Source organism: Canis lupus, chromosome 28, assembly GCF_048164855.1.
Source record: "Canis lupus baileyi chromosome 28, mCanLup2.hap1, whole genome shotgun sequence".
Classification (NCBI taxonomy): domain Eukaryota; kingdom Metazoa; phylum Chordata; class Mammalia; order Carnivora; family Canidae; genus Canis; species Canis lupus.
Genome location: NC_132865.1, coordinates 7,719,408 through 7,739,091, shown reverse-complemented (window position 1 = coordinate 7,739,091; position 19,684 = coordinate 7,719,408). Strand labels below are relative to the sequence as shown.

Here is a 19,684-nt window from a genome sequence, read left to right as displayed (position 1 = left end):
AATGTGAGATGTGATTTTAATTATATCCCTCCCCCCACCCCCCCACCCCCCAAGAATAAGGGCTTTTAAAGTTGCCTGTCAGATAAAGTATGAGCTTCTAAGCCAGAAATTCATACCCTTTCACTTTATGGCACAGTCTGCTTTTCTAGATTTGTATCATAATAACACTCCCCTATTGGCAACCCATGTTGCAGCCAAACCAGATGGTGTGCCCTTCTCTACATTCGCTCTTATAATGTCTTATCCCTCTATATTTCGGCAGTTCCTTTGGTCAGCCTCAAATATCTTTCTCATCCCATATTCCCTTATCAAGTACAGTTCTTCAGTGGTCAAATCCAAGTGCTTCCTCTTGCCTAATCCAACTCTTACCCCCTGATGAGCCATGGAGCCTATGCTTCTAATTGCAAGAGCACGTTCTCTCTGTATAGATGAGCACCTTCCACTACCAAAATTGAGTTCTTCGGTGTCAGAGACTGGGCTTTCTCTCCTTTTGACGGCCAAAGCTGCCTGCATACCATCTGCACAAAGCAAGACTGAAATAAAGGCTGAATCAACGATGAATTAACAGACTTCACAAAAGAAATATCAGAACACAACTGTCCCTGTCCCACGGGAACTTCTCATATAGCAAAGCTGATTCACATCTGAACAAATATTTAACGCACAGGATACAAAAAAGCACTGGGCTTTCCAATATCATTCAATTACTTTACTTGAAAGGTCCCCAAAGTGGGTGTCAAATCTAGTTACTGCACAGTGATAATTCTATTTTATGGCCAAACATGCAAACTGACGTATATTATGTACAACTTTAAGGAGGTACGTCTAGCCTCTTGAGAGTTATTCAATTAAAGATCAAAAAAAAAAAAAAAAAAAAAGAAGGAAACCTGGCAATGAATGATTAAATCAGTTTCACTGTACGCTTTAATAAATCTCTCAGAAATACAGAGACTTATGCTCATTTTTCAGGGACAGAAAAAAATCTTACGTCACTTACCCTTAATAAAACAACATAAAGTGGAGTTGTGCTTATATTACCCAATAGCAGGTAGATAACTTAGAAACTCATTCGATGAACCAAATAGGTTTATTCACATGACTCTGTTATCTTGCAGCCCTAATTTCATCTAAAATACAAACTAGAACTTTGGGTATGCTACAGGTCAGAAGTGTGGTATTCATGTTTCCTTGAGAGTTTAATAAAAGTTAAAGTATTTTGGCAAGGCCATGATGTAATTCAAATCGAGTGAACACAATTACTTTTCTTACCCGGCCATTCCAGGAATAGATTTGGCCTTAGGAGTGATGTATCCAAGCTCTTTCTGCTTTAATGGCTCAGGGTTCTATGGGGTCTCCCCCAGCAATTATTTTAAAATTAATGACTGCTTTCTGATTTAATGATTTAACTAACTTTTCTTCCTTGACCCTTCTCTAACTACAGCAGATCTTTTGTTTCCTTCAAAAGACATTAGGACAAATATAGCAAATTCAGGGTTAGGCTCTGACCTTTACTTACAGACACAATTAGAGCTGGGCCCTTTTAACTCTGGTGACTCAGTAAAAGCAGACCTGCTGTCAAGAAGGGCAGTAAAGAAAGGTCAAAGACTAATGGAGGAAAGGTGCTAGGTGGCCTTTCAAAACCCCGAAGTATATATTGCCCTTCATTCCACTTACTCATTAATTGTTTAAACATCTTTCAGAAAGTAATATAATAAGTTTACAGCAGGACTGAAGTTACTACACGTGGGTAAAGAAAGCTTAAGCTACAGGTCAGTGATTTCTTAACCCATGGCCCCAGGAAAGGCTTCGGGGGATCCAACTTTCTGGAAGGGCATGAAAATTTTGTGTTTATGCACATTTTTTTCTTTCTTTTGGCACTGAGATTTCATTGCGTTATCAACTTCTTGAAGGAATCTGTAATCACCTTCAAAATACTGAGAATCACGGACACAGAATAAACAGATAGCTGTTAAAATATAGATTCAATTACATTCAAATGACTTTTTAAAAAAGTTTTACATATGCTACCTTCAAAACCCCCAACATTCAAACCAGAATATAATTCCTAGCACATGGGCATAGGTATCTTCAATCAAATAACTAGATTTCTTAGAAGAAATGCACTGGTAATAAACGAAACCACCCACTTTTTACCTTGAAACTGATGATTTATTGGAAACAGAGGAGTCTCATAAAGTGAAAATTTGTGCATGGAGATGGAGATTGGAGTTGGGATGCAGACAAAGAACATGTAAAGCAGAGGACACAGAACAAGGCATTTGGAAAGCAGAAGAATGGTTGTAAGCACATGTACTGGAGTCAGACCATCTGAAAGGAATCTAAATTTATCATTTTGCAGTTGGTGGTATGACCCCAAAATATATGCCAGTGGGTTAAATGTAATGTGCTTAGAATAGTGCCTGACACACAATAAGTACTACTTAGCTATTAACCACTGATGACATTAGCTGCTGATGGCAGTACTCAAGATAAAGAGAGGTCTCACCTTCCATGAACATCAGTATTCAAAATCAACCCTAGGATAGAGCCTTTTATGTTCTTTTCCCTTGTTATGTCTGATTTTTTAGGTCTGGGCCACAACTGATCTCACTGCTCTAACCACCTACTCTTCAGCTATCCCTTTCAAGATTTTTCACATTATAAAGGCAGAATTAATAGTACTGGTAATAAAAATAAAATTATACATTGATATAATACTTCCCAATTCCTGTGATGTAGGGAAGTCAGGCCAGGTTATAAATATTCCCATTTTTACAGATGAAAATTTTTTATCAAAGACTGCTCAAAGTCTTATATAAATTAATTTTATTTATTTATTTTTATTTATTTATTTATGTTTTTATAAATTAATTTTAAATGAGCATAAAAGCACGAGGCCAGTAATTAATAATATTCCTAAATTTCAGTATCTCCATTTTACTGATAAGACAATCTTCCATAACATTTTTTTAAAGATTTATTTATTTTAGTGAGAGAGGGGGGGGGGAGAGAGAGGGAGAGAGAGAGCACGCACGCGCACATGCGTGAGCTCATTTCACAACCCGGAGATCATGACTGGAGCCCAAATCAAGTGTTCGACACTTAACCAACTGAATCGTCCAGGCACTCCTCCCCCCAACATTTTTCATAAAAATTTTCACAAGAATTTTAGAGGAGTTAGGATCTTAAACTCTTTAATTCTCTTAGTTCAACAATCTTGTTCTATAGATGAACAAAGTTATGGACATTATACGTTTTTGTTTAAAAACGTATTCAAATGTACTCTTTCCTGAATTCAGTTTTTCTTTAACTGTATCTGGGCTGCTACATGTATGAAAAGGAATGCCTTGGTACCTGGGGCATATTATTCTATTATTATGACCAATCATATTTCTTGGAAATGATTCATATACTTATTTTACCTATTAGTTACTAAAAGTTAAAGCACCTAAAAACTATGCCCATTCACTCTCAAAGAAAACTAGGGCATCCATCAACCTAAAGCTGGTGGGAAGAACTTCAAAGTAACATGTATTCCCTCCAGCCTTAGAGACAGAAATTAATTATAGTGTGATGAATTGTTTCAGAGATGGAACATGGTGAAGCCATCCTATGTGGCCATCCTACCTGTCTCCTCACCAAACTCTGGAGTAGACAAACAGTGATCTAGATCATTACTATTACCTATAAGAAACAAAACCATTTATCAAAAGAGATAACATAGGAGGCCTTTACTTTTTGTATTCTATTCATCAGTATTTTTCAGACCACATTCCTGTATTACTTCTGTAATACTTTTTTATGTTTAACAATTCATAATATGTATTTAGCCAGTAAGAAAATACTGTGATAGAAAAAAAATGAAAATTCCAAAAGATTAGAATGCTTCTTTTTCTTTTTAATTGGTTTACTTTTTTTTCCATAAAGGTCAGCACAGAATAGCTTCAGGTTTTAATTTATATCATTGCTGTATATCTATTAAACCAAATGTTAATTATGTTTACTTTGCTTCAATGAAGAAATGATTTCATATACATTGCTACAGATGCAAATCATTATCTCAGCATCTAGGACATGTTCTCTAAAAAAAATGGAGTATTAAACAGAAAAAAGAAAGAAAAGAAAAAGTAGGTAAAGCACTTAAGAGAAAAGTCTCCTTGTACCCACGGATGTGAACAAAACCTTTACATGATTCATAAAGTGTTAAGAATTTCCTCTAAAGTGTCTCATTTTTCAAACACATACTTTTGATGAAGAGCATAAATTAGATTTTGATACAGCATGCATCCTTAATTGAAGCTATTTTAATTGTAAAAACTTACACTACTGTAGCATACTATTTTTTCATTCAGTTGGAAAAAAAGTAAAAAACAGTGAGGTGAATAGAAGAGATTATAATTTTCCTCCCCAAAATCAAAAATATAAATTATATACTAAATAACACAGAAAAACTAGTCAATTTTCATGCATATTTTAAAGCATGGGTCAAAATATATTGGGGGATTTATTAAGAAATTCCTTATTTTGGAAAGTTAATTTACGTGATCTGCACACAAACTTTCTAACTTTCAGTATTGCATGCTCAGAGACTCTGTTCACAAGCTGGTGTAAAACCCATGCTGCCTGTGTGCTCAGGGTGGCATTCATCTGGTGTGACGAAGAGCTATTAAAAGGTATCTGTTATGTAACGCTGAATGAGAAGCATGAGAAATGAACAGAAATGATGGACCCCCAACCTGTATCCTGGGGACCTAAAAGATCAACTGATCACTAACCAGATGCTCAAATTGGCTAGGGCCTGTACCCAGATATTTGGTCAAACACTAGTCTAGATTTTTTCTTTTCCTTTTTTTATGATTTATGCTGTGAAGGTATTTTTTTTAGATGAGATTAACATTTAAATCAGTAGACTTTATGCAAAGTAGATTACTCTCCATAATGGAGATGGATCTTCTTTTCTTTTTCTTTCTTTTTTTTTTCGGTGGATCTCATTCAATAAGTTGAAGGCCTTAAGAAAAAAAAAAAAGAAAAACAACAGTCCTCTCCCACGGAAGAGAGAAGTCTGTTACTAGACTGCTTTCAGACTTGAACTACCACATCAACTCTTCCCTGGGTCTCCAGCCTGTGTGCCTACTCTAGATTTTGGATGTGCCAGCTTCCACAATCACTTAAACCAATTCCTTAAAAATCTTACATGGGGTGCCTGGCTCACTCAGTTGATAAAGGAAGCAACTCTTAATCTTGAGGCTATGAGTTCGAGCCCCACATTGGGTGTAGGGATTACTTGAAAAAAATAAATAATAAATAAATACAAAAATACATAAAACATTTTAAAAACCTCTCTCTTGCTCTCACTGTGTGTGCATCTGTAAAATAGGGTAATGATATATACTTCTCCAATTTTTTAAATGATTAAAGATAATGATGTACAGTGCTTTCTAACCTAGATAAGTATTAGTTATTAATGAATCCTCACTGAAAGGATGTTCCTTCTTTATCTTCACATTATTATCTTCAATACAAGGACAATGTCTAGCAGACAGTGTCTAACACAGAAAAAGGCACTGTGGAAAATACTGAAACTCATAAATATGGGTTCCATCATTAATTTTCACTAATTGAGCACACACTATACACTGGGCATTATAAGCAGATGTTATTGTATGTTTCTCATTGAGTATCTTAACAATTATAGAAATTTTGATGCAATAATAATTCCCATTTTTAGATGTGGTCACTAGTCTCGAAGATGTTAAAAAATTGAATCTTGACCCTAAAAATAAGAGTATGAAAAAGCAGAAATTTAAACTCAGATTTTTCTGACTGTAGTCTTAATCTCTGCACAACACTATATTCCCTTAACAGTTTAAATCTAAAATGGTGAGAGAGATAAATACATCAAAACAATTCAGTTAAACCAGTTGAATTATAGTCAAAACAACTTCCATTATCAGAGGACTAAGCTTAGGAATCAACTGTCAATTACCAAGAATTGGCAATTACCTACAAACACAGCAATATTGTTGTATCTCTCTCTTTTGTAGATTGCCTTTCAATTTCTCCTCACTTGTCCTACTTTTAACATTTTGACTTCTTTGCATTTCAAGTTGTACCATGCACGTGTGCTACAGGGCTCTCCCGTACGCAGGATAAGCTGCACCTGGTGACAGGACTCCAGAAATGGGTGGCACTGCCCTGTCAAGAGTCTCTCTCACCCATGTCCCGAGGCCTAAAACTCCAATATTACTTCTTTGCAACTGAAGTAACTTTTTACAAGTCTGTATGTCTTTTCATTCTAAAAAAGATTAAATATACAAATACAGGAAAATTCTAACATCTTTGTAAACATTTTTTTTTTATCTGGATGACTTCCTCTCCTTCTTTGCACCAGTATAAAAACACACAGAGAAATCAGAAGAAAGTGGTGACAGAAAATAATATTTAAACGAAACTACATAGATTACTTTTTTTCACATTCCCTTTAACTAATAGTCATCATAGGAGAAGAACAGATTAACCCTAAAAGGAATTCTTTTCCATGCAAAGGCACGGTGATTATATTCTATTTTCTTTTGCACAATGCCTTTACGAGGTTTAAATTAGAGTTTTAGAAGGTTTCCAACACAGTAGTTAAACACAGTTTTATATTTATTATAATTTTAAAAATAGACATAACTAGTAGCGATTCGACTAATATTCAAGTATTTTTTCGGTCTTCCTTATAGCCCAAAAGTATGCCAATGATTAGAGACAACTTTTAGATCTTTATGTGGTACACACAAATGCCAAATGTCTATTAATTGGAAAATATCTAGAATAGTCTTGCACCTTTTCTCTATTTGCAATCTTAGAATTGGTATTTCCTATCCCCAGTCTGTGTAGATTTTATTACTACTGCTATTTCTAGGGAGAGCTAAGTTGCAAACACATGGTTAAAACACCGTGTAAATCCACAAACAGGGAAAATATAAACAAATTCTGTTACATCTATATGATGGCATACTACTCAGTAATAAAAATGGAATGAAGTACTGATACATGCAATATGTATAAGTAAGTGGTATGCTAAATGAAAAAAGCTAGACACAAAAGAATTTATACAAAATCACTCACGGTATTCGTTTCCATCCCTCCCCCCATATATAAATTTAATAAAATGGAAACTATAGGGACAAAAAGCAGGTCAGTGGTTGATTTGGGAGTGGGAGAGAGGCAGGAAGAAGGGTTTGCAAACCTAGTGCATATGTACATCAAAATGTATCAAATTTTATACTTTAAATATGTGTAGCTTCTTACATGTCAGTTATACCTCAATAAAGCTGTTTTTTAAAAAGCTCTGTGCAAAGTAAGTGTGTTGCAATATATCTTTAAACACCTTCACTCACTGGAGTATTCGTTAATATTCAAAAGTAGTAACTGGACAAGATAGGTATGATGGGAACCAAAGGATAAAAAGAGTGACTATTACCTTAAGGCTGCCACAATCAGAGGTGACAAGAGACAGGAAATAACAAATTATAGTGAAGCTGTTACAAATACAATTTTTAAAAGCCTTGAGGCAGGAGCAATTATCTCTTTTTCTGGAGGTTTTGCAGAAGGCTCTTTCAAAGCATCACTCAAATATCAACTTCTCAATGATGTCTTCCCTTTCCATACTATCTAAAGGTCCAATCCTATCCCTCTCACATTTTTTTTTTCGCCATAGCACTTATCATCATCATCTGACAGCATTTTACTCATTTATTTGTTTGGCATCCACCCTTCCTTATATACATACACCAAATTAAACTCGACAAGGGCAGCAATTCTGTCTGTTCTGTTCACTGCTGGGTTTCTATAACTTCTGGGAGAACTTAGTTCATAAAAATGTGCAAAAAACTTTTTTTTTTCCTGAATGACTAAGAAAGTGGACTGAAAATTTACAAAGGGGAAGATCCTAGGCTGGTACTGTGGTGGGGGGTGGATCAAAGCAGTCAATTCAACAGACGTTAGTAACCCCTGACAGTGTAAAATGTATACGTATATGTAGCAAATAATAAATAATAAATATAATCATGCCTAAATGAGGCTGGACTTCTCAAAAAAGAGCATAGAATAATGGGAAAGGCTATACCAGGGCAACCTAGTCTGGGATCACAGTGTCTGAGAGGCTCTCATGGAAGAGGGAACACTCAGCTGAGATCTGGTAGGTAAGTAAGAATTATCCAAGAGAATGTGGTGAAAGAATGTGCCATCCATCAGTGGAGAGGACAGCATGGGTGGAGGGCCTGAGACAGAAACAATTTAGCACATTCTCAGGGGAGCAAAGGGAAAGAGGACAGTGTGGCAGGAGAGCAGTAAGCAAGGACCGACTTGGGACACATGGAAATGGAGAGGCAGGTGCAAGATGCCATCTCTTGCAAGGAAACATTAAGGATTTTACACTTTCTCCTTAGACTAGGGCAAAGTCAATTACAGGCTATATTTAAGCAGAAGAGGAGCATGATTTGATGTGCTTTGGAAGCTGATCTCTGTGCTGTGTGGCTAATGAACTGGGAAGGGGGAGGAAGCAAGAGGCAAGGACTGATCAGGAGGCCACTGCAGTGATGTAGGAACTGCGTCTGCCATCTCCGTCTTCTGAGCTTGTTGGCATGAAATTCTCCCCAATATTCTCTTAGCAGTGGTTCAATCTCTGTACTATCGACAGTTCCATTTCCATTTCCAGTGTATCTGTACCTTCTCTTTTTAAATTATTAATCCTACCGGAGGTTTGTCCATTTTTATTAGTCTCGCACAGGGCTACTGCGACTTTGTGGATCGACTGTGTTTTATGTTTCCTATATCATATACCTATTTTTCTACTCCATGAATTTATGATCTTATTTTCCCTAGTTGCTTTGTCCTACATCCTTTAGTTATATTCAGCTATTTTTTTCTGACTTTTAACTTAAATGTTTAGCTAATGCATTTTAAAGATTTCTTCTTTCTAAATGTAGTATTTGGGCTATACATTTGTTTTACATGTACTGACACACAGTGATTGTTTCCATTCGGTTTGTATCTTATAATTTGTATCATCATCTGAGTTGTTCAGAAGCATGTTTTTAAATTTTCAAAAGTGGTTCTTCTTACTTTTTATTTTTTACTGCCAAGTTGCCACATTGGCATAAAATGGATTCTGCATGAAACATTTTTTTTAATAAGTTAGAGCTAATGTTAGAATCCACAAACAGTTTTTTGATAACTTCCCATGTAGTCCTGATAAATATGTGCATTTCCCTTGAGAGTGGCTGAGATTACCTAGGTAGAGTTTCATAAGGTAAAATGAGGAAGGAAATAAAATAAAATGAGGAAGAAAAGCCATTTTATTTTTACCCTTTCTATTTTTCAAAATTCTGCTGTATGTTTGAGGGAACCTGACATACATATATTACCATCAGGCATATAGAACTATTTACTATGTCTTTCTTACTTCTCTGTGCTTTCACAGATTCTCTTTGCTCTTTTAAACACCTGCCACCACTGTTCCATACATAGCAACCACTTTTCCTCATCAAATAGCATGGAGTTATTTCTTAAAAAAATCAGCGAGCTCATCAACTCCTACAGAAAAGCTCTACGATTTCTCTAATTTGGTTTTGGTGCCTCTCCCACATGCTCCCATCGTGCCCTGCCAGATAACTTAACTCACTAACCACCGTTATTCTTCTCCCCTGCTAGACTGTGAATGTCCAAGGTCAGGGATATCTGAGATACTGCATTTGTTGGCCTCAGTATAATGACCCAAATATGAATTTGAATAAATGAGTGAGTTTTGTTTAAGCCCCAAATGAAAACATATTAGAGAAAGATTAATTAATTCTACAACTTGATTATGTTCTGAGAAACATGACAGAATCACATAAAATTAATTTCGTTATAAGAAAAAGTTTGTATTATCAAGTTGATTGTGTAAGATTAGTAAATTCTTTAAGACAGAATCTTTGTACAAAGAATTACACAAAAAAGCTCAGCTGAGTAGTGGTTGTATTAAATATAAGACGTTTTCCAAAATTGAACAAAAATGTCATCAAAAGGAATACTTAACTGTTTAGAAAAGGAGCAGTTTATGGGTTTTTCTATAATCTCTATGGCAGGTGGGAACAGTGAGGTACCCTTTAACTGATGTACAGAAAAGCATAACTGCCTTCAACACAGAAGCGTCTTTCACAGCTGTTGTAGACTGCTAATGTTTAGCTTGGGTCAGTTCTATGCATTCATTCATTCATTCATTCAGCCATTCATATGTGCTTACTAAGTACTACGTACTCACCAGTCACTATTCTGAGTCTCATAAGTGAAGAAATCACACAAGATCCCTGCTTGCACAAAGATTATATATAATTACTAGCACGTTAAGAAATTTGAAGTAAACAGTTAACATAATGATTTGCTTAGTAAGGAAACTGTTCAACACCTAATGGGGAGAAGATGCAAAACTGTGGGCATACAATGTAATCACTAGAGAAGTGTACTTTGCTATGTAAAAAAATATTTCACCAGGAGTCCTTCTGACCTAGAAGAAATATACCTAAGGAAAAGGATCCTTTCTTTACACTTCATACTCAAAAAGTAATCTATGAGAACTAATTGTGCTTCCCAATTTCCCACAGGATTTTTTTTTTCCATTTAAAGAACAGATCTCAAATAAACACATTAAAAACTACAGTGCCCTTTAGAAAATGTAAATGTGGTTGAAGTCTAATACCGAAAGCCTAGTGAAACAACTTTCTGCCGGGCTGATGACCAACCACGGGGCAAACTAAGGCTTCTTTTCGGCATATAGTCAACAGCCTTTTTCAATGGCTTTGCAGAGTACAGGCTGTCTCCTTCAAAACATCAACGTCTACTAAAAAAGAAAACTTGGAAAAATGCTTTGTATTTCAAACATATATAATGTAAGAAAAATTAAAAACTGTAAGCAGAAGGTGGTGAATAATATCACCTTAGAGGTATAGTACTCAACTTATTTTCAGAACAAAAATGCGTACCAAAAAGTAACAGGCATGGTTAGCATTAATTTTGAGTTCTTTTTAACTCAGGAAGACAATTTTAAATGTATAGAAAAAATTTCATTACTAAGATGCTTTTTAGCTGATTATGCAAAGATACCATGGACAGTACGATTTACATAATATAGGTATCTCGAAACTGAGATTTTAGAATACTTGTTTCTGCTGCGACCTTAAACATAGAATTAAAGAATTAATATAAAATTTACTTGAACAACTGTAAGTAAATAAATGAGATATTAGGGGACAGGACCAAGATAATGACACAGGAAGCTCCTAAATATCCCTCCTCCCACAGACGCACTGAATGTACACAGCTACAAAGGGAATAATTCTCTCCAGGGAAATCTAGAAACAAGCTGAATGACTCCTACACTTTTGGCAAGTGAGAAAATACACACACCTAAATGGTTAGGAGAGGCTGGGACACACTCTTGCGATAAACCCCACACCCTTAGCACAGTGTCATACAGTTGTGAGGGAACCCTCAAATCCCAACTTCTCTCTGAGAGTAAAGGGTTTGGACCACACATCCAGCACCCCAGATTTTAAGGCTCTCACCTGAAGGATAGGCCCCCCAAAAATCCCAGCTCTGAAAGTCAACAGGGGGCTTGGAGTACCCAGTATTATAGCAAATAAAGGAATAGCTCCTCAGCATAACAAGCATTTGCCAGGGCTATTCCCCGAGGGTAGAGCACAGAAGGAGTACTAGGCAAAAAGTACCATCTCCCGGTCTTTCCCTGGAAGGGGACTGACTCCTGCTTTACAAGCTGCTGCCTAAGAGTCTAGCTTCTAATGAGCCGCAGGGGCTGTAATCCTCCTTGGAGACAAGGGGGATCAGTGGGCACTCCCTGGTGTTCTCCCTCAGCCTCATTCCAACCATAAAATCAAATCACCAGTAAATAAAACCAAGTTGCCAGTATCTCTCTGGAAAGAAATTGTACATACACCTAGCACTCCAACTTTTACAACATCTGTTACTCAAAGCACGGCCCCCAAATCACTTAGCTCTACTAGCCAGAGGGGCTTGCATTCCTGAGTCACAAGGAGCTATTACAAAGAAGCAGTTGTTAATGAGCACATGAGCACTCACCACACCACTAGGAGTCACTGCAGAAAGGAAGGCAAAAAATGCCCATCTTCTGTTTTTTTCTGGGAAGAAATATGCAGTCAACTGCAAACATGCCCAGCTGCTGCCTGAGGGTCCTGCTTCTAATCAGCCTGCATCTAGGTGCTGAATGCAATATTCCCCTTTGAGACACTGATGGGTCTTGGCATACCCTTAACTACAGGCAGCTGCTAAAAACAAAGACAATGCCTCAGAGGAGTGCAAAGGGCTGAGAAGCAACAAGACTTCTTGGGCTGTGCTTATGGACAAGTTCATCTCCCACATGAGACCAGTCTATAAAGATTGGAAAAGGTGGCTGTTTTAGCCAATGAGCAGAAACTAACACAAAGTCAAGGAAAATCAAGAACCAAGGGAATGAGTTTCAAACAAAAGAACAAAATAAATCTTTAGAAACTGATCTTAATAAAACAAAGATAAGTGATTTGCCCAGCAGAGAGTTAAAAATAACGATCACAAAGATGGTCAAAGTGAAAAAAAATATGCAATGCATGAACAAGTAAGAATTTCAATAAAGAGATATAAAACATCAAAAAATAACAAATAGAAATCATAGATCTGAAGAATGTAATAGTTAAACTGAAAAATTCAACAGCAGGGTTTGCAGACTAGATTAAATGGGAGAAACAATCAGCAAATTCGGACAGGGTGGTGGAGTTTATCTAATCAGAGAAGAAAAAAGAAAAAAGAATGAGAAAGAATGAAGATAGCTTAAGAGACTCCTTGGACTCATCGAGCAGAATATATTTGTGTTATACAGAAGAAGAGAGAAAGAGAAGGGGGGCAGATGGCTTATTCAAAGAAATTATGGCTGAAAAATCCTCTAAATCTGGGGAAAGAAACACACATCCAGATCTAGGAAGCCTGAATAATGGCAAAGAAGATGAATCTAAAGAAACCTACACTGAGATACATTTTAATCAAAATGTCAAAAGTTAAAGTCAAAGAGAAAATCTTAAAAGCAGCAAGAGGAAAGAAATGTGTTACATAGGAAGAAACACCCTTAAGACTAAGAGCAGATTTTTTAGCAGAAATCTTGCAAGCCAGAAGGCAGTGGGATGATATACTCAAAGTGCTGAAAAAAAAAAAAAAAAAAAAAAAGGAAAAAAAAAACTGTCAACCAAGAATATATGGGAAAGTTGTCTTTTAAAAGTGAAAGAGAGATAAAGAGTTTTCCAGAAAAACAAAAGCTGAAGATCACAACTAAACCTTACAAGAAATGCTAAAGGGAATTATTCAAGCTGAAATGAAAAAATATTAACTAGTAACATGAAAACATAAGAAAGCATAAAACTTGCTGATCAAGGTAAATACACAACTTAATTCAAAATACTCTAATATGGTAATATGGTGGGTAAATTACTTATAATGCTGAGTATAAACGTTAAAAAACAAAAGTATTCAAAATAGCAATAAAAATAATTTGCTAATGTATAAACAATATAAAGGTATGGAAATTGTGACATCAAAAACAAACTTGGAGAAAGATTGTAAAAATGTAGTATGTTGTACATTTATTTATTTTATTTATTTTTTAAAAGATTTTTTTATTCATGAGAGACAGAGAGAGAGAGAGAGGCAGATACACAGGCAGAGGGAGAAGCAGGCTCCATGCAGGGAGCCTGATGTGGGACTCGATCTTGGGACTCCAGGATCACACCCTGGGCTGAAGGCAGGTGCTAAACCACTGATCCACTGGGGCCGCCCTAAGTTGTGCATTTAAAGGTAAGTTGTTATCAGCTTAAAGTAGACTGTTGTAAGACATAAGCTTCATGAAAATCATAAAGTGAAAATGTACTATAAATACACAAAAAAATAGAGAAAGGAATCAAAGGATACCAGTACCCCCAAGAAAAATCATCAAATCACAAAAGAAGAGAGCAAGAAAAGAAAGAAACTAAAGAAATATAAAACAGCCAGAAAACCATTAATAAGATAGCAATAGTAAGTCCATGTCCAGCAATAATTACTTTAAATGTAAGTGGACTAAATTCCCCAATAAAAGGACACAGAGTAGTTGAATTGATTAAAGAATGGTACTCAACTATATGCTGCATAAAACAGACTCACTTTGGCTTTAAGGACACACACAGGCCAAAGTGAAAGGATGGAAAAAGATATTCCATGCAAATGGAAACCAAAGAAGGCAGGGGTAGCTATATTTATATCAGACTAAATATACTTTAAGGCAAAAACTGTGATAAAAGACAAAGAAAAACATTATATAATAATAAGAGGTTAATTTATCAAGAGCAAATATCAGTTATAAACAGGTATGTACCCAATATTGGAGCACCTAAATATACAAAGTAAATATGAACAGACCTGAAGGAAGAGATAGGCAGCAATATCATAACAGTAAGAGACTCCAAGAGCCACCAGGAAACATTGGTCTTAAAATACATATTAGACCAGACAGACCTAACAGACAGATACAGAACATTTTATCCAATAGCAGCAGAATTTACATTCTTCTCAAGTATACGTGGAACATTCTCAAGATAGACCATATGTTAGACCATATGTTCATAAATTTAAGAAGACTGAAATCATATCAAGCATCTTTTCCAACCACAACAGTATGAAACTGGAAATCAATTACAAGAAGAAAACTGCAAGATTCACAAATATGTGGAGATTAAACATGCTATTGAATAATCAATGGGTAATAGAAAAAAATCAAAAGGGAAGGAAAAAAAGTCTTGAGACAAATGAAAAGGGAAATATAACATACCAAAACTTAAGGCATGAAGCAAAAGTAGCTCTACGAGGAAAGTTCAGAGGAAGAAATATGTACATTAAAAAAACCTTCCAATAAACAACTGAAATTTGTACCTCAGGGAGCTAGAAAAAGAAGAATAAGTTAAGCCCAAAGTTAGTAAAAGAAAGGAAATGACAAAGATCAGAGTAGAAATAGAGACTAAAAAGACATATAGAAAAAAGATCAATCAAACTAAAAGCTGTTTTCTGAAAGATAAAATTGACAAACCTTTCACTAGACCAAGTAAAAAGAAGACTTAAATGATTGAAGTCAGATGGGAAAGAAAGAACATTACAAGTGGTAATATAAAATATTAAGGATTATTAGAAACTACTCTAAACAAGTATTCGTCAGTGATTTAGATAGCCTAGAAGAAATGGATAAACTTCTAGAAACACCTATCAAGATTGAATTTCACCAGACCAATTACTGGTCAGGAGATGAAATCAGTAATCAAGACTGCATATGGCTCGATATATACAAATCAATAAATGTTATATAACACATTAACAAAATGAAGTAAAAAAATATATGATCATCTTAATAGATGTAGAAAAATCATTTGGCAAAATTAAACATTCTTTCATGATAAAAACTAAACAAATTGAGTATTGAAAGAATGGACCCCAAATAATAAAGGCCATATATGACAAGCCCACTGCTAATAGTCATCAGAGAAAAGCCAAAATCTTTCCTTCTAAGATCAAGAACAAGACAACGATTCCTGCTTTCACAGCTTTTATGCAACATAGTACTGGAAGTTCTAGCCAGAACAATTAGGCAAGAAAAAGAAATAAAAGACATTCAAATTAGAAAGGAAGAAGTAAAATTGTCTACGCTAAAGACTCTACCAAAATACTCTCATAGCTAATAAACAAATTCAGCAAGTTTTCACAGTACACAATTAATATAGAAAACTGTTATATTTATACATATTAACAACAAACTATCCAAAAGAAAAATTAAGAAAACAATCTCATCAAAAAGATTAAAGGACTTAACAGTAAATTTAACCCGAGAGGTAAAAGATCTGTACATGGAATACTAAAGAACTCTTATGAATGAAATTGAAGACAAATAAATGGAAAGATAATCTGTGTTCATGAATTGGAAGAATTAATACTGTTAAAATGTCCGTACCACCCAAAGCCGTCTAGAGATACAGTGCAATACCTATTAAAATTTCACTGTTCATCAAATTTCTTTTTAAATCCTAAAATTTGGTATGCCTGGGTGGCTCAGGGGTTGAGTGTCTGCCTTCCGCTCAGGGCATAATCCCGGGGTCCTGGAGTCAAGTCCCACATCAGGCTCCTCATGGGGAACTGGCTTCTCCCTCTGCCTATGCCTCTGCTTCTCCCTGTATCTCTCATGAATAAATAAATAAAATCTTTCAAAAAAAATCCTAAAGTTCATATGGAACCACAAATGACCTTGAATAGTCCAAAGCAATGTTGAAAAAGAAGAAGAAAGCTGGAGGCATCAAGCTTCCTGTTTTCAAACTATACTACAAAGCTAGAGTAATCAAAGCAATAAGGTATTGACATAAAAACAGGTACACAGAACAGTGGAGTGAAATAAAGCCTAAAAATAAACCCCCACATATATATGGTTACTTCATTTTCAACAAGAGAGCCAAGAACATATAATGGGGAAAGTACAGTCCTTTCAATAAATGGTGCTGGGAAAACTGGATATTCACATGCAAAAGAATGAAATTGCACCACTATCCTACACCATACAAAAGAATCAACACAAAAGATTGAAGACTTAAGTATAAGAACTGAAACCATAAAATCTGCGGAAGAAAACAAAGGAGGTAAGCTCCTTGGTATCATTCTTGGTAATGATTTTTTTTTTGGATTTGATATCCAAAGCAAAGGCAACAAAAGAGAAAACAAATGAGTGTAATTATATCAAACTAAAAAAATTATGCACATTAAAGGAAACCAGAAGTTAAATGAAACGACAACCTATGGGATGGGAAAAATATTTACAAAACACATATAAGGTAAGAGTTTAATACTCAAAATATACATGGAATTCATATACCTCAATAGCATAAAAACAAACACTCTAATTAAAAATGGGTAAAGGACGTGAACAGACTTTTTTTTTTTCACAGAAAACATAGAAATGGCCAATAAGTACATGAAAAGGTGTTTAACATCACTAATAATTAGGGAAATGGAAATAAAAACCATCATGAGATAATCACCTAACCTCTGTTTAGATATCTATTTATCAGTAAAGCGAGAGATAACAAATACCACTGAGACTACACAAAAGAGAACTCTTGTACAACACTGTTGGTGAGAATGTAAACTTAAGCATAGCTACTATGGAAAACAGTATGGAGGTTCCTCATGAAATTAAAAATAAAATTATCATACGATCCAGCAATCCCAATTCTGGGTATATATCCAAAGGAAATAAAATTTTTATCTCAAAAAAGATATCTGTACTGCTATGTTTATTGTAGCCTTATTCACAATAGCCAAGGTATGGAAACAACCTGAGTATCCACTGATGAATGAATAAAGAAAATGTAGTATACAGACACAAACACACACACACACACACACACACACACACATACACACACACACAAGAGTATTATTCGGCCTTAAAAAAGAAGGAAATAGGCAGATCTTGTGCCGGAGGAGACACATGCAGCTAACATTGTCTTCTTCGCGCGACTCTTATAGCCAGTTGTCTCGGGGCACAATGGCAATTCTTTTTTTTTTAAATTGGTGTTCAATTTGCCAACATACAGAATAACACCCAGTGCTCATCCCATCAAGTGCCCCCCTCAGTGCCCGTCACCCAGTCACCCCCACCCCCCACCCACCTCCCTTTCTACTACCCCTTGTTTGTTTCCCAGAGTTAGGAGTCTCTCATGTTCTGTCTCCCTCTCTGACATTTCCCACTCATTTTTTCTCCTTTCCCCTTTATTCCCTTTCACTATTTTCTATATTCCCCAAATGAATACAACGACAACTCTTAAGGAAAAACGGATTGCACCAGTTGCAGAAGAGGCAGCAATCCCAAACAGTAAGATCCCTGTAGTGGGTGTTGGACAAGTTGGTATGGCATGTGCCATCAGCATTCTGGGAAAGTCTCTGGCTGATGAACTTGCCCTTGTGGATGTTTTAGAAGATAAACTCAAAGGAGAAATGATGGATCTACAGCATGGGAGCTTATTTCTTCAGACACCCAAAATTGTGGCAGATAAAGATTACTCTGTGACTGCCAATTCTAAGACTGTGGTGGTGACTGCAGGAGTCCGCCTCAAACTGGTGCAAAGGAATGTTAATGTCTTCAAATTCATTATTCCTCAGATAGTCAAGTACAGTCCTGATTGTATCATAATTGTGGTTTCCAACCCAGTGGATATTCTTACATATGCTACCTGGAAACTAAGTGGACTACCCAAGCACCATGTGATTGGAAGTGGGTGTAATCTGGATTCTGCTAGATTTCGCTATCTTATGGCTGAAAACCTTGGCATTCATCCCAGCAGCTGCCATGGATGGATTTTGGGAGAACATGGCGACTGAAGTGTGGCTGTGTGGAGTGGAGTGAATGTGGCAGGTGTTTCTCTTCAGGAACTGAATCCAGAAATGGGAACAGACAATGACAGTGAAAATTGGAAGGAAGCGCATAAGATGGTGGTTGAAAGTGCCTATGAAGTCATCAAGCTAAAAGGATATACCAACCGGACTATTGGATTAAGTGTGGCTGATCTCATTGAATCCATGTTGAAAAATCTCTCCAGGATTCATCAACAATGGTGAAGGGCATTTATGGTCTCGAGAACGAAGTCTTCCGGAGTCTTCCGTGTATCCTGAACGTTCGGGACTTAACCAGTGTGATCAACCAGAAGCTGAAGGATGATGAGGTTGCCCAGCTCAAGAAAAGTCCAGATACCTTGTGGGACATCCAGAAAGACCTAAAAAGATCTGTGACTTCTGGCTTCTAGGCTGTAGAAATTTAAAACCATGATGTGCTTAACTGTGAGCCTTTTTCATCCATATACATGGATCACCGTTGCTTTCATCTTCCTAAATATGTGAATCTGGGCTCACAGAATCAAAGCCCATGCTTGGTTTTAATGCTTGCAATATGAGCCTTGAACAAATAAAATTAACTATTGTAGGGTGCTTCTTTTAAAAAAAAGGAAATACCCTAAAAAAAAAAAAATAAAAAATAAAATAAAATAAAAAAAAGGAAATATTAACATTTGGGACAACCTGAATACAACTGGAGGGCATTATGCTAAGTGAAATAACCTAAACAAAGATAAATACGCATGGTAATCATTTGTATGTAGAATCTTAAAAAAATTCACATTCATAGAAAAAGAGTAGAACAGTGGTTGCCAGGGGTTGCAGGTAGGGGAAATTGGGAGATGTTGGTAAAAGGGTACAAACTTTCTGTTATAAAATGAATAAGGGCTTTGGTTCTTTTTTTTTTATAAGATTTACTTATTTTTATTTTTATTTTAATTATTTATTCATGATAGACATAGAAAGAGAGAGAGGGAGAGACACAGGCAGAGGGAGAAGCAGGGAAGGGCTTTGGTTCGAATGTATAACATGGTGACTGTAGTTCATAATACTCTACTGTATAATTGAAATATATTAGGAGAGTAGAATTATAAGTATTCTCACATATAATAAAGTAAATATGTGATGTGATGGTTACGTTATTATTTCAGTCGTGGGAATATTTTTGCAATGTACATGTGTATCAAATCATCACATTGTA

The 19,684-nt window shown here is 35.8% G+C and overlaps 1 protein-coding gene and 1 pseudogene across 2 annotated transcripts in view; one reads left to right on the top strand and one right to left on the bottom strand.

Moving 5' to 3' along the window:
- Window positions 1-19,684, bottom strand: part of MMP16 (matrix metallopeptidase 16) — a 305,079-nt gene that overhangs the window by 203,087 nt on the left and 82,308 nt on the right. The gene's annotated exons all lie outside the window — the stretch shown is intronic.
- LOC140619939 (L-lactate dehydrogenase B chain-like) lies at window positions 17,937-18,912 on the top strand (annotated as a pseudogene).